At 37.4% G+C, this 16,288-nt stretch overlaps 1 protein-coding gene and 1 pseudogene across 6 annotated transcripts in view; both read left to right on the forward strand.

Moving 5' to 3' along the window:
- The window catches only part of ZNF277 (zinc finger protein 277), a 105,822-nt gene that overhangs the window by 25,530 nt on the left and 64,004 nt on the right, over window positions 1-16,288 (forward strand). The window lies entirely within an intron of this gene.
- On the forward strand, window positions 13,005-13,108 carry LOC114210712 (U2 spliceosomal RNA; annotated as a pseudogene).

The following is a 16,288-nucleotide window of genomic DNA, read 5'->3' on the forward strand; positions in this document are numbered from 1 at the left end:
CACCTCAGTATGAATTTTACCAGATCATTTGCAAAATTAATTTAAAAATGAATCAATCACCAGAATGCTCTGCTTTACCTCTGCACTGAGCTGAGCACAATGGGGGGAAAGACAAGATAAGCTACTTTTAAGGAGCTCCCAGTATAATTTATGAGACAAAACATAAACATGTAAAACAAAAGTACCAATAACAGTATTTTGTTGAGTGGCAAATGATTTAGTATATTAGCAGTATTTCTCCAAGTTTTCTTTTAAGTGATGGAACTATTTTCCAAATTATCTTACACAAAATCCGAACATATAAAACCTATAAAAGCTAGACCTCTTTAGTTAAAGAGGGTGGGGGGAGGCCAAGGAGCCATCTATTCAGGTTGTCCCGTCATCCCCAGTGGGGCTCCTTGGGACCTGAGGCATCTGGGATTACAGTTAAAAATCATTAAAGTTAGGACATAAATGTGGGGTCTGACAAGGAGAGGAAAGCTCCAAGTAGGAATTCCTTCCAAGTTGGTGTTTAAAAGTACATAGACAATATGAGGGATAGTGAGAAATAAAGTTAGATAAGAAAAGTGGATAGACGGGGTGTCTGGGTGGCTCAGCTGGTTGAGTGTCCGACTCTTGGTTTCTGCTCAGGTTGTGATCTCTTGAGTCGTGGGATTGAGCCCTGTGACCAGCTCCACACTGGGCAAGGAGTCTGCTTGAAGATTCTCTCCCTCTGCACTTCCCCCCACTCGTGCATGCATATATGCGTTCTCTTCCTCTCAAAAATTTTTTCTAAGCCTCATGAAAAAAAGTGGATAAATAAGCTAGAAAAGCAGGCAGAAAAGTTGAGATACGTTGAGAAAGAAAATAGAGAGATACGAGGGTTTTAATTTTAGGAACAGATGTGATAAAAGACTTGAAGAAGGGAGACTGGGAGCAGGTGCAAGATGGTTTAGATGAAGAATTGATGTATATTTCAGGTTCTTCCTCCCTCTCTGGCTCTTGTTAGTTTCATTTTCTAAGAGACTAAGAGCAGGCCATCCACCTACCTTCTCCCTTTCTCAGTCCCCAGAGCTGTGTGTCATACCTGCCTGAGCCTTCCATCTCCATATTGTGCAGAACTGGATCCAAGTGGGCAAAATCCTCCTTTCTGCATAGCCACTAGTCTTAGGGTCATTATGCCTAACTGTACTTGATAAAAACCTCTTAGTGCCATTTCCTTCTCCTTTTTAAAAGATTTTGTTTTTAAAAAATAGTAATAATAATAATAAGAGATTTTGTTTTTGCTTCTCTCCCTGAATTGCAGAGGAATTGTGCACCCACTAAAGATGGCACAATCTATATGTGGCTACATCTCATTGTTAAAGGAGAATTTATACCTTAATTTATGTAAATGCCAGAAAATGGGCAATGTGACTTGGCTTTATTTTCTCAGAACTGTTGTTGTTGTTTTACTTCATCAATTCCTCTCTTTTCATTTTCGTGTGTACTGCTGATTCCTCTCCAGTTGGTCCCCATAGCAACACTGGATCATGCTAATGAAACTGCAACATCTTAAGCTCTCCCACAGAGCATCTCTGTTAAAATAACCATGAAACACAGTTGCATTTATTATTTTCTTTCCTTAAAAGGAATCGATAATTTGGAATCCTTCCCTTGATCAAGACTTAGCCTCCTAAACTGTCTGACCAGAATTGCAATCTAATTTAGAGAAGCTTCTTTTTGAAGGGTGATAAACCATAATTGGGATACCACCTTCTTCCTTGCATTCATACCCCCTTTTGGTGTATGACAGTGGTTCTCAAAACATGGTTGCCCAGCTGCATCAGCATCACATGGGAAGTTGTTAGAAATACAAATCCACATGCCACACCCCAGACCTACTGAATCAGCAGCTTGGGATATGGAGCTCAGTATTACATTTTAACAAGTCCTCCAGGTGATTTGGATGTACCCACTGGTGTACGGGGTGAGCAGCACTGTAGTAGGCAACAACATCATATCCAGTTTGTGATGGATTCTGCCAACATGATTAGAAATATTAGCTGAATACCAGTTTGTGTTAAGATAAAATATGACAGTGGAGAGTGTCTGACTGATTTCAGCCGATGAAAAGAAATATTTCCTAGTCCTTATTTATCCATTATTAACAAGCATAAGAAAAAGCTAAGTAATTGCCCTTAAGTATGATAACAGGTAATGACTCAGACTATAAAAGCATGTGGTTTTTTTCCTGGGTTTTTGTTGTTGTTGTTGTTATTGTTTCTTATGTTTTGATGTGTGGATGATGACAGGTATCCCCCTTTTTGAAAGGAGTATTTTAAAGAGTGCTTTTTCTGCTTGTAGTAATCCATCCTTTATATCCCATAATGCATTAAACGCAGGCAGTAAAAGCAAGAATCTTTTAGAGGCCATAACTTAGAGAACAAAAAATAGGAAGTAGATGTAATAGAGAATTGTACAAAGGGCAAGTTTACTTTGTCATGTAAAGTTGTAAAAGATGGGTAGGCCCCAGAACTCAGAGATCCAGGCTGCAATTTGAGCTGGAGAGGCAGGGTGAAAGTGAAGGTATTTAAAATTGCTGGTTACTGCAAAAACTGAACTATCTGTATGCCTGGATGTTGGAACAGAACCTAAGGAGTTGTACTTGTTGATAGGTCCAATTTAAAAGCCAGGCTATCAGACATAGCAAAAAAACAAAAACAGTCAACCAGGATTCAGAAATCAAGAAAGATTCATCTGGTCAGGAATCCAGAGGTCTTTCAGTCCAAGGAAATAATAGCAGCAGAGTGATTCTTACCACTCACCTGATAAGCACCTGGAATTTGCTCCTGTTGATCACCACTGTCCTAATTCAGACCCTCCTGTATTACACCAGAACCATTGCTGTTGCTTCCTTGCCATCAGATCTCTGAATACAAGTAAAATTCGTATTGCCCTGAATATGCTGTCTTTACCCTTCTGCCATATTTCTCCTTGAAGTATTCATGGTCTCCCTGCTGTCCCCAACTAGGTTTCCTTCTCCCATATAGTATTCATATTTGCCCTTAAAGTCTTAATTCAAATAACTTCTACTGGATTTTGATTGGCAGACAAATGCCCTCCATATCCTGGATTTTCCTTATACCTTGCACATATTATTTATAACAAATGCTGTAATTGCTTGTGTTTCTACCTATGTTTTGGGAACAGGATCCATGTCTTCCTCTCTTTAGTCTTTTCTCCTAGCTTGGTGCCTGGTATACTGTAGATTTTCAATAAATATTTTGGAATGAGAGAGATGCTTACATATTATAGGCATGACGAACAAATTTTGGATTTTCTGAAACCTGATTTGAAATTTTTTTGTTCCATTCTCTCGACTGTAGTAATTTAAGGTATTGCTGTAACCCAGAATTATCTCCTTACTGTCTTACAGGCAGAAATAAAAATCCTTTAGATGAAGTTACCATGTACCAGGGATCTGGAAAGAGGAAGAATATATCTCTGCCCTTGAGGAAGGATGTGTTAGCCATTTTAGGAAATCTCCAGGGAACTCCATTAATGAAATACTAAGCTAGGGGATAGGATAGAGTGTTTTTGTGCTTGTTTGAGATGTTTAATTACCATAATTCTTGGACCAAATTGTCCAGACCTTATTAAAAAAATCTTTTCTTTGTATTTCCACACACATTCAGAACTCAAAGTATTAGGGAACTGTGATTAGAATTGGGAAATTTTTTTAAATTCTGCATTCTTTCCATGGGGTAATGGATTATAATGCGCTCTAATTTATCTGGCAACATCTCAGAAAACAATACAGTATTTTGTATAAGGAGTTTACCAGGTTTCTGAAGATTATTATGTTGAGCAGTTATTTTTCAAAGGGGTCACATAAGTCACTGACTATCAACGTAGTCAACACATTTTTACCTACTGATTCTCTATCAAATATTCCTAAATTGCTTTACTTTGTTTTTTGTTTCCATAGTATTCCTTTGCTTCAAATAGTATTCGCTCTGATGCCCATGTCACTTTGCACTTGTTTTTGTACTTTTTGAGATTCTTTTATTCTCCTGATATTCCTGATATTAACCATCTGTATTAATGAGTTAATAAACTAGGCTTATTGTTAATGAATTGATTCATTCAACTGCTAGATTTAATTAGAAAGACATTTAACATGCCAGCAGATGTTCTGATTTTGTTTCATTATCCCCAAATATAATAAGATAACATGAATTTTTATATTTTCACATGAATTAAACTAAAGCAAGTTTTGTTACTCTACCATGTATTATAAAAGGCTAACTGATGGAGTTTTGTCTTCATTCTATTCCAAATTTCAGAAGGAAAACCAGTTTTCTTCTTGAAACACTCACCTAACTCTAATTGGCACAAGAATAAAGTCTAGGAATAAAGAGTATCATCCTGACCCTCAAATCTATAGAAAGGAAACTAAGCCACAGATGCATCCCCAAAGATTTTTTTTTTAGTACTTTTATAGGGGATGCATTTTCTGAATTAAGCAACCACTTAAAAAGTTACCTAAGAACTGTAATTCCAGAGACACTATTCAGTGAGTTTGTTTCTTTGTTTGCTTCTCATGTTTCTGCTTATAGTGTCCAAAGGGACTTTTATTTAGAAGAGAAAAGAGAGAAAAAGGCAAGGTTTTCAGAGAGATTTGAATGTTCAGAGCTTTTTTTAGAGAAATTGGCAGGGAAAGACTTAAATGTGCTGGCACACGCGCAGACGTAGCAGCTCAAATTAAGCAGGCCTCACTTGGGACCTTCGACCTCTAGTATGCCCCCCCTAGAAAAAGAGTAACTTTCTGGAGATTTGCAGATACCAAGTCAGTAGATAATGTGAGTTCAGCAATACACACATACAAAGCAATTACAGATCCATTAGGAAAAAACTTTCTTTTAAAAAATTACCATGTTATGCACCTATCGTGGGCAAATTTCCTGAGATATGGGCATAAAGGCTTCTAGCATAAAGATGACAAAAGGAATTCCTTTCCCTCATCCAGCTTAGCTTTTTTGTTTTCCTTGTTTGGTAGTTCCTTTTGTTTAAAAATATGTTACATATTTTTTAAAAATAGGGATCGTAGTATAAATATGCTTTTGTATAATTTTTCCTGAGTGCTTTCTCATGCCACTAAATCTCTTAAAACACATTTTTAATGACTTAATTTTTGTGTTCATTTAATCATTCTTTTATTGTTGGAGATCAGGTCATTTCTGTTTTTTTCTATCATTAACAGAAAGATATTCTTGAATAGACCCCTCAGTCTTGCTTTTATACGGCAGTTATCATGGGGAAGGGCTCACCCTTAGTTACCAGATAAATTTTAATTTTCTTATTACATTTCAGAGTATAAGGAATGTGTCAGTTTTCTAAAAATAGGGCAAGAAGAGAATGAAATCAGGAGGTTAGGTAGGGAGCAAAGGTGATAGAAACAGAAAGTTGCGCCTACTCTGGTGTCTGTTCCATCTTTTCTGACTTCTGCAATGAATGGTTACAGCACAGAGTGATTGCGTTTTTCTCATCTGAGGTTCACTTCTTAAAAATTTGGAACTTTTTTTTTCTTTTCGTCTTAACGATTTTTTCAGGATTTGGTGGAATTGTTAATATCAGTCATATCTAATCACAGGAATGTGTGTGAGAAAGAGATTAGAGTTGGGTGATGATAGGCCACCGTAAACCCTAACAGTGGTCTTTAAGTCAAACTTGCCTCAGTGGTTCTCCTGCTTACAGGTTTGCTCAGGAAGCTCGGGAAGATTCCAGCCACCAAAAAATTTCATGCCATTACGTAGCTTCAAAATTTTTAAAGGTGTTTTTTTTGGGGGGGTACTGCATTAGTCTTTGAATTCCCTACTGGGCTTCCCCTGTGCTAAAGTCTGTCTGTCTCAACCAGGTGCTTGGGTGATTGGAATGAAGCTTCAGCTCTGACATTTTCTTTTAAAACTAGTAATAAATGTACCTGGAGACCAACTGTGTCTCATTTCACCATTTGTAAAGTCTGTTTTACCTAACAGGCAACAGTTTGGTGTTCTGCCTATAAAAAATGAGAGGCTGCAAAATAAATTTGCTAAATCCCAAAAAGAGCTAATGAATGACATTTGATAGGCCTAGCTATGTCTACTTTCTGGTTGTTTTTATTTTCAAATTAAGAAAAGTGATTTCTTCATTGGGTCCTTATTGATAACCATTTCTTGCTTTTTCTGGAAGAAAAGAATGATAACTTGTGTTGAAGTTGGAAACAAAAATCTCATTTTTTAGTGTTAATCTCTCCCCCATTTGTTTTACTGCTTCTTTTCTGAGTATTACCACATGTAACGGTTACACCCGGCCCTTATATTCTTTAACATTTGTCGTCCCTTTAAAATTGTGTCTGTTTCATGAGTTTCTTAATAATCTTCTCTGCATTAAAAGACACCAATGCTTATTTGTATAATCCTTTTGAATATCAAAGCCTCTACTCAAAGATCTTGTGTCATTCTGCTTGCTTTTACTTGAATATTCTGTGGTAGAAAGCTGTTTTAAAGCAAGGTGACCTGAACTACCCTTTGTTCAAAATAAAATTCTTTATTTCGTTTTTAAATAACAGCCTTTGACTTATACCAAGGCAATAAACACCTTAGAATTCTATTTAGTTTTTTAAGCATTGTGCTAAAAGTTTAGAGTCTTGTCCTCTACGAAACATTTATTCTTCTGTTCATTGTCTTGTAGCGTATGAGTACCAAGGGTGTACTCATTTTCTTTAGAATTTGATGTTGCCTAACTCATTACTTTATATTTCTCTACAATGAGTTCTGTACACTGCTCTCAGCCTGCTTGCATTTAATAGCTCTCCTCCTTCCTACAATCTGCCCTTCTAGTTTTGCAGGCTCCATAGAGTTCATCTCCCTTTATGTTCTGTTTTCCAAATTACTGAAACATTTTAAAAAGCAGTAAAATAAAAAAGGGTTATTATTGAGCCATGTGTATAGACTGCTTGCCCAGATTTGTGGATCTTAAAATGGCCAAGATTCTGGCCAAGAATTTTTAGCTTTATATTAAAGCTCAGAAAAAAAGCCAAAGGGAGAGCATCATAGGGGAGATAGTCATTACCAAGAGAACTTGGACTTTCAGTTCCCATGGCAAACAATATTTTTATTTTCAGGGTTTTTTTAGAGATTATCTGTTTGTCTTAATTTTTTATTTATGAAAAATATACTGCACATGATTTATTTATTAATTTAATTGTATCAGTAAAGGTAGTTGAATGACAGAAAAAATTTTTTCCATGGCATTATCTCTGAGAATGTTTTGTAAACAATATAGAAGGTATATTTTCTAAGATATATTTTGTCTTAGTACAAAAATATATTGTTATTTATATTTAGAAACTCTTTGCAGCTTAGCATTTAAGAGATTATTATGTTTTAAACTTTGTGTTGTAAAAGTTGGTGGATAATACTGCCTAACTTTATAGGGACTTAACATGTTCACAGTGTCCATAGAAGAATAAAATTAGGTGCAATAGTAAATTTCCATGTGCTGTCTTTTTTTTAAGATTTTATTTATAGAGAGAGCATGAGTGGAGTGGAGGGGCAGAGGGAGAGGGAGAAGCAAACTCCCCGCTGGGCAGGAAGCCCAACATAGGGCTCAAGCCCAGGACCCCAGGATCATGACCTGAGCCAAAGGCAGGCACTTAACCGATTGAGCCACCAAGGCAACCCCCCATATACTGTCTTTAAATAACATTTCTTTGGTCAAGAAAAGGAGGGGGAAATCAGGGTCTCCATATAAACCATCATAATCCAAATATTAAGATACTTGCTTAGGGTGACTATAATGACTTAAAAAGCTTAGGGTCTGGAGTCAGACTGCCTGGATTCCAATCCTCTTGACTCTAACTGGTTGTATAACCCTATGTAACCTTCCTCTGGTCAAGGAAGAAGTCACTCACTAGTCAGTATGTGAAACAAGCTGGATTTACTGTTGCTGGACAGTGGAGACCTGTACTTGTAAAAACGTAGGCCTTCTGAACAAAGCAGGCTGCTGATTATTTTGGATCAGGGGAGCGGCAGGGTCTCGGAAGCAGGAGTGTGTGGGGATTGGTAGACCTTTAGCTATGGCAGCATTGTCACTGAATGAAGCTATTGCCACTGTTGGTTGTCATTGACCTATTGAGATGAGTTTAAAACTGTTTATCTTTCTTGGGGCTCCTGTGTTGCTCAGGTGGTTAACGTCCAACTCTTGATATTGTCTTAGGTCATGATCTTGGGGTCATGAGATCAAGCCTCATGTCGGTCTTGGCACTCATTGGGGAGTCTGCTTGAGATTCTCTCTCCTTCTGCCTGTCCCTCTGTGTGTGCTCTCCTCTCTTTCTCTAAAATAAATAAATAGTTTTTTAAAAATTGTTTATTATTCTCTCACTACCTAATAACAAAACTGCCTTTCTTATAGGATGTTTCTGATAACTAAAACAGATACTATATAAATTTCCTAGCATAATTCTAGGAAACAAACTATCATCTTCATCAGTTTGGCCTTGAAGAGAGTAAAACCCCTCCCATGAAAGCCCCAGCTTTTACAGCATTAGATCATCACATCAGGGCAGTGTATAGCATCTCAGATTTGTCTCACTGTTCGGCATTATTTAGTACAAGCCATTAGTTTTCATTTATGTGTGTGCCTAACACACAGCTCCACAAGGTCAGCATTTTATGCAGTGTTCATCTCACTTTTAAATAGACACCATTTGCTTCCTAGACGGGTGGGCTTTTTGTGGGTTTGGTTAGGTTTTTAAGCTTTTATGAGCATCACAGATACCTTTAAGAACCTAGTAAAAGCTGTGAACTCTTGGGAGTTGTCCCTGAGGAATATATGTGCATATACACATTTTTGTATTCAGCCTCTTGTGTTGTCAGACTCCATGAAGGTTCAGGCCCTGCTCTTCAGAAATACTGTTCAGAAGGGTAGTGCTCGGGGTGCCTGGCTGGCTCAGTTGGCAGAGCATGCAACTCTTAATCTCAGGGTCATGAGTTCAAGCCCCATGTGGGGTTTAGAAAAAGGGGGGAAAAAAAGTAATTCTCTGTCAGATTCTTACCTCCAGGTTTCAGTTGCAGGACATTGGGTAATACCAATAAAAATAGCCCTTTGTGATAGAAAACATAAAGCATATCTTGGAGTTTGAGGGTAACTGGATTAGGTAGGAAGGTGCCACATCCTAGAAGCTACTGTGACCCTTTCTAGGCAACAGTGTAGGCTGGGGCAGTAAGTTCTGAAGATCAGTGTATGTCAGCACCACCTGGGGATCCTGCTCTGGGCAGCAGAATTTGATTAATTAGGTCTGGCACTTGGTGATTGTGGTCCTAATCCCTCCAGGAAGAAACCTGAATTACTTTACTAAATCCCAACATTGTTATGACACAGCAAGTTCTCCCTGACCAGTTACCTGCCTTCCTCCAGTTCTGTTTTTGCATCTGTCCCCCTTGCACACTATGGAAAAACTTAACAATTTTTCTAGAAGATCCTAAAGATCTCTAGGCCAGTGGTTCTTAACCTGGAGGGCTTATTAAAATGCGAGACTTCTGGACTCCACCGTCGGAGTTTCCCATTAGTTGGTCCTGAACTGGGGCCCAGTAATTTGCATTTCTAAGGAGTTTCCAGGTGATAATGCTGTTGCTGGTCTGAGGGTCACACTTTGAGGACCACACAACTCTAGTCATGGATATGTCATTGGTCCCCCTGACTCACTTACCACCGGTTACAAACACTAGATTGTTTATACCAGTTACTCAAACTCAGTAATTTAATTTGTGTTAGGTAATTATTTATAGTAACTCTAGGTCAGTTGAAAGGGGTAATTCCTCTTGGTTAGTGTCTAATAATGAAAGTATTACAGAAATATTTGGGACAAGGGCAGAAAGTTTAAATTAATTAAATAAATTATTCAGTAAATAAACCCTGACCATAGTAAAATGCTGATTGTTTCCTCTGGGCCGTAGCCTACCTCTGGTTAAAAGAAACTTAAACAGAGGCTGCATCCCTACTCAAGAATAGGTCACACTTATAATAGGGCCCTATTCAGATTATGCTTCCCTAGAAAGGAAATAAAGAGCTCCTACAGCTGGGGAGACAGCGGCATATTAAGTGGGGAAAAAGCATGTTATCGAGAAAGTGTTTTTTTGGATTTTTAATAAAAATATATGTTGAGATAAGATGAAGAAAACCATAAATTGTGGTTATTTCTGAATGGTGTTATTATTGGTGTTTTTCCCCTTCGTTTCGCTCAAAAGTTCTGTAGTGAACTGTATATTCAAGTTTTTGTAGTCTGAAAATTTTGTTTTAGAAAACTGTATGGCTTAGTCAAACTAGTGAGACTTTGAATCAAAATATTACATCAGTCAGGCAAGAAGTACATGACAGTTGAGAGCTCTTCCTTGTATCTTGAATCGGAGGAAAAGGTGGAAGTCCCAAAACAGTACTGGGTGCCTCTCTGTAGAAAAGAAGGATCAGCAGTGGAGAAGGAAGAGTGCAGAAGGAAACTACGGGGGGGGGGCAGATATGTTCTGACTGTGCTCTGCTAACCTTTAAATAATAGGGACAAGTAGAAGCTGTGAGTAGTATTATCATTGCCTTACAGAGAGAGGCAACTCTGCCTCCTATTATTAACATTTCTATATTTATTTTTTTAATTCCTAAGATAACTGTATAGTTACTGTCTGGCCAGTGAATCACTAACAGTGGTTCAGTGTTATCACTGGCTATAAAATCACAAACCAAAAATGAAAACTTTTTGAACACAATGGGTTAAGAGTTGCCACAACTTCTGAAATTTCCAATACTTGAAAAACCTCACCAGTATATCACAACTGACTTCTGAAAATAATTATAAAATTTAGGTGTGTGAAACATTGAAAACCTTATTCAAAGCCCTAAGGTCTATTGCAGTTCTGTAACAATTGCTTCACCAAAATCTAGCAATGCCTAAAGTGTTGTGTTTTCCTTGTTTCCTAAAATATCCCATGGCTCTTTATAGTTCTGGTTCTTCTCTTATGGAGTTATTAGCAATCGCACAGACTCATCCTTGAAGTTTCTTAATAATCCCTTAATGCACCAAAAAAGTATATTTATCTTTTTATAAATGTAGGAATGATGTCTTTGATATTCATAAACTTTCTATTCTTTATTCCTGTGAGTACAAGTTTGTTCACCGCAGTGACTTTCACCTGGAGGAGTGGTTTATGAAGCTTCTCAAATTACAACAATATCCTCCTCTTCCATTACAAATTACTGCTTTAGGACACAGCAGAAATGATAGCTCTTGGTGAGATTCAGAGTGAAGCACCTTTCTACTCTGCGATAGGTTCCTTTGACCACTACTATTCCTCTTAATACATTCTTAAGTATATTGGATATGTTGAATAGAATTACTCTCCCATTAGCTTATTTTATATAACCCAAATAACTTATTTTGCATTTTTATATTTCATTTAGTGGCTGTCATACATTATCAGTGAATATTGTTCAGTGGATTGCTGGGGTTTGGAAACCTAGTGTCTTGATTCTGATCTCATTTTTTGTCAATTTCATCAATTAGACTTCTCCCCGTTATGTTTTAACTGTAGGATCCTTTGAAAATAATTACATTCTGCTCAAAAAGTCTTATTTCTTAAATACTTTAAAACTTTATAGAGTCAGAGCTGAGAATGAGCAGGAGTTGGAGAATTAAGAAGGAAGAGAAGAAGGGCAATGAACAGCCCTTGAATAATTGCTAAGATTTGATTAGTTTTGCTGCCTGCTTTTCTATTTGTTTTTTGTTTTACTTGTGCCTTTTCTAAAAGTCCTTTTCATTTTTCCCCTTCCCTGTTTTTTCATTCTTTTTTGTTAATGTACCTCTTTTTGCCAGCTGACCGGAAGAGGACTAGGAGTTTTCAGGCATCATATCTAAGATGAGGAAAACAGTTTTCTCAACTGTTGACATTTCCTCATTCCACAAAGGGGACCTGAGCCCATTGCACTTTCAAAAATAGCAGTGGTGGCAGCTTCACCCTCCCCGCCAACAGAGATCTTCCCCAAGATTTCTCTAGATGCTCCCACAGATGATTGAAATTCTCAAGCAACAGGAATTCAGTCTCTCCTTTCATAGGCAAAGCTAAACATTTTTATTAACTCTAGCCCAGTGTAAGACCCAAGTCTGAGTAACCACTCAGTGGTTGAGTGCCATTTCTGGAAAGTCGAAGGTACTGCCTGAGAATTTGACATGAAGGTATATTTATGTGTTCCTTAAGGATTTACAGTGTGTTGCATTTTTGCCTTTCTGTTGTGTGTGTGGTTTTTTTTTGTTGTTGTTTTTTGTTGTTGTTATTGTTTTAAGTAATCTCTACATCCTGCCTGGGGCTTAAACTCACAATCCCAAAATCAAGAGTTGCATGTGTAGGGCACTGCGTGGCTCAGTCAGTTAAGCGACTGACTCTTGATTTTGGCTCAGGTCCTGATCTCAGGGTCCTGACATCGAGCCCCGCATTGAGATTCTCTCTCCCTCTACCTCTCTCCGCCCCCCCATTCACACTCATGCTCTATCTCTCTCTCTCTCTCAAATAAATAAATACATAAATAAAATCTTTAAAACAAAAAAGAGTTGCATGCTCTACTGACTGAGCCAGCCAGGAGCCTCTTCTCTGTCCTTTATACAGAACTTTATCCCACATAAGATCACGAACACTAGAAATTTGGAATGATTTTACAATGGGAGAAGTACAAAGAATAGTTTACAGATCATTGTTTCCAAATGTCTTTTTGTGTACCCAAAATTCAAATCCAAAGTCAGAAGATTTTCTGGAACCATGTATTCTTCTATCAAAGTAAAACATACTAAAGCTTTGGATGGGTTGCTGTTATTTTGTCAGTACATATAATCTTTCCTTGGCTTGCTTATTTTGAATTACTCCCAATTTTTTTAAGATAATTACTGTATATCTGTTTTACATGGTTTATGTAAACATCTGATTAGGTTTCATTAAGTGCCACTTAATAACTTCAAATGCATAATCGCTTCTCGGCCTTTTGGCTAAGATCAAGTGTAATAACTTCAAATACATAGTCACTTAGGCATTTTGTTTTAATCTAAATTTCTTGAGTTTCTTCACTTTAAAGACTACATTTCTTTGATATCAGTGTTTTATTCCATGAGTCAGTACCCCAGATCTTATAGACTGGGACTGTTGAGTAATACTTTATTATCTTTCTCCGTTTAACACTTTTATCTCTCTGTATGGCAATTTTATATCTGGATATTTTTGGAATAGATCCATTCCAGTAAAATTGGTTATGAAGCAGTTTGGGCTAAAAAAAAAAAAAAAAGGCACTATTTCCTCATTGTTTTGCAGAATAAAACTGGAACCGCATTGGAGAAGGACAAAGCCTCCTTGTTGATTTGGTTATAACGTGATGCCAAAACAGTTAAAATAGCCAGTCATTTGGCATAATGAGCATTGGCCTATATAAAAAGGCTTGTAAAACTTTACTAGGGATGCAAATGAAGTAGAAAAAAGCTTTTAGGTCATAGTTTTCTTATCTTTAAAGTGGAGTTTTGATTCTAGGTCCTCATTAGCTAGTAACCTATGATACGTTATACTGGAAGCACTTGTTCAGTATTTAGAGTACCCTGATTCCTCAGCCGCATCTTCTTTTATTAAGGTCCTATAAAAGTCTAAAAGCTGAGCTGTATTATCAGACTTAGGCAGTAATCCCAATGTATTGTGCCCTAAAAATACTTTGCTGTATACAAATAATAGAGGTGTTTCTGCCCTAGTAACCTTAGATTCATTCCTGAAAAACTTGGCATTCCACAAAATCACACAATAAAAACAGATCTCATGTGGGGAATAGGGTTGGGGACAGATCACTCAAAACCAATAGAACTTTGTAACCAGAGCAGTCCTAATAAAAAGAGTAGCCAAGTTAAATCTCCACTGGATTTACATTCAGAATCACAGTCCAGTTGATTCTTTGCATCCTTGAACTCTGGAATTCATGCTGCCTCTTTCAGTATCTGACACTGACTCCAAATGAAGACCAGTTTAATCAAAATTAAACAACTGACTCAGTGTGTAGACCTTTGTTAATCAGGTATTTTGTTATTAAGACTTTATTTTTTAGAGCAGTTTTAGGTTTACAACAAAATTGAGATGGAAATACAAAAATTTCCCCTGTTCCCCCCAATCCCACACATGAATAGTCTCTCCCGTTATCAACGATCACTCACCAAAATGGTACATTTTTTTAACCAAAGATGAACCTACATTGACATATCAAAATCACCTAAAGTCCGTAGTTTAATTTAGGGTTTACTCTTGGTGTTGTGCACTCTAAGGGTTTCGGCAAATGTATAATGACATATATCCATCATTATCATACAGAGTCTCATCAGTGCCCTAAAAATCCTCTGTGCTCTGCCTAATCATCTGTCCTCACCCCTAGTAACCATTGATCTTTGTATGGTCTTTTTTTTTTCCTGCCCTTTCCAGAACATCATATGGTTGGAATCATACTATATGTAGCCTTTTCAAATTGATTTCTTTCACTTAGTAGTATGTATTTAAGATTCTTCCATGTCTTATTATGGCTTGATAGCTCTTTTTAGCACTGAATAGTATTCCATTATGTGGATCGTACCAAAGTTTATCCACTTACCTACCGAAGGACATCTTTAGTTGCTTCCAAGTTTTGGCAGTTAGGAATAAATCTGCTATAAACATCTTTTTACAGGTTTTTGTGTAGACATAAGCTTTCAACTCCTTTGGATAGATACCAGGGAGCATGGTTGCTGGATTGAATGGTAAGAACATGTTTAGTTTTATAAAAAACCACCAGAGTGGCTCCCAGAAGCAATGAATGAGAGTTCCTGATGCTCCACATCCTCACCAACATTTGGTGTTGTCAGTGTTTGGGATTTTGACCATTATTACAGGTGTGTAAGTAGTATCTTGGTTTAATTCGCATTTCCCTGTTAACATACATGGATCATTTTTTTTTTTTAAGATTTTATTTATTTATTTGACAGAGAGAGACACAGCAAGAGAGGGAACACAAGCGGGGGGAGTGGGAGAGGGAGAAGCAGGCTTCCCACCAAGCAGGGAGCCTGATGCAGGGTTTGATCCCAGGACCCCGAGATCATGACCTGAGCCACCCAGGCGCCCCGGAGCATTTTTTTTAATATGTTCATTTGCCATCTATATATCTTCTTTGGGGATGTCTGTTAAGATTACTGGCCCACTTTTTAATCAGGTTTGTTTTCCTACTGTTGAATTTTTAAGAGTTCTTTGTATATTTTAGGTAACAGTCCTTGATTATCAAGTGTGTCTTAGCAAATCTTTTCTCCCAGTCTGTGACTTATCTTCTGATTTTCTTGATATTGTCTTGCAGAGCAAAAGTATTTAATTTTAACAAAGTTCAGCTTATCATTTATTTCTTTCACGGTGCATGTCTTTGATGTTGTACCTGAAAAGGCATCACCATTCTCAAGGTAATCAAGGTTTTCTCCTTTGTTATCTTCTAAGAGTTTTACAGTTTCGTGTTTTACAGCTAGCTCTATGCTACATTTTGAGTTAATCTGTGAAGGATGTAAGGTCTGTATCTAGATTCACTTTTCTGCATGTGGATATTCACTTGTTCCAGCATCATTTGTTGAAGAGACTCTCTTTGTTAATCAGGTGTTTTTTAAACACAGGAAGAAATGCCTTTGCAGCTTCCTCATCTGCATCTTTAGCTTCCTTGATTAGCTTAACAAAGTGGAAAGGGCAGCAGTTTTTTTGTTTTTGGTTTTTAAAGATTTTATTTTTTAAGTAATCTCTACAGCCAACGTGGGACTCAAACAACCCCAAGATCAAGAGTTGCATGCTTCACCGACTAAGCCAACCAGGCACCTCAAAGGTAGCAGTTTTTGAAGCCCCTCCTTCCTAGAATTTTCAGTTGTTTTTTTTTTTAAAGATTTTATTTATTTATTTATTTGAGAGAGAGAATGAGAGACAGAGAGCACGAGAGGGAAGAGGGTCAGAGGGAGAAGCAGACTCCCTGCTGAGCAGGGAGCCCGATGTGGGACTCGATCCCGGGACTCCAGGATCATGACCTGAGCTGAAGGCAGTCGCTTAACCAACTGAGCCACCCAGGCGCCCTAGAATTTTCAGTTTTGTTAAAGAATTTTCTATATTGCTTAGACTTTATTCAAATATGCCCTGATTGATTCAGATCTTTATTTTACTGGGAAAAAAACACAATACAATTTCTATGTTATGCTGACATTATTCTTTAGTTTATCAAATGTGTATGAGTC

The sequence above is a fragment of the Eumetopias jubatus genome, unplaced genomic scaffold (assembly GCF_037043125.1).
Source record: "Eumetopias jubatus isolate StellerSeaLion01/CBP00866 unplaced genomic scaffold, mEumJub1_p1.0 scaffold_14, whole genome shotgun sequence".
In the NCBI taxonomy this organism is placed as follows: Eukaryota; Metazoa; Chordata; class Mammalia; order Carnivora; family Otariidae; genus Eumetopias; species Eumetopias jubatus.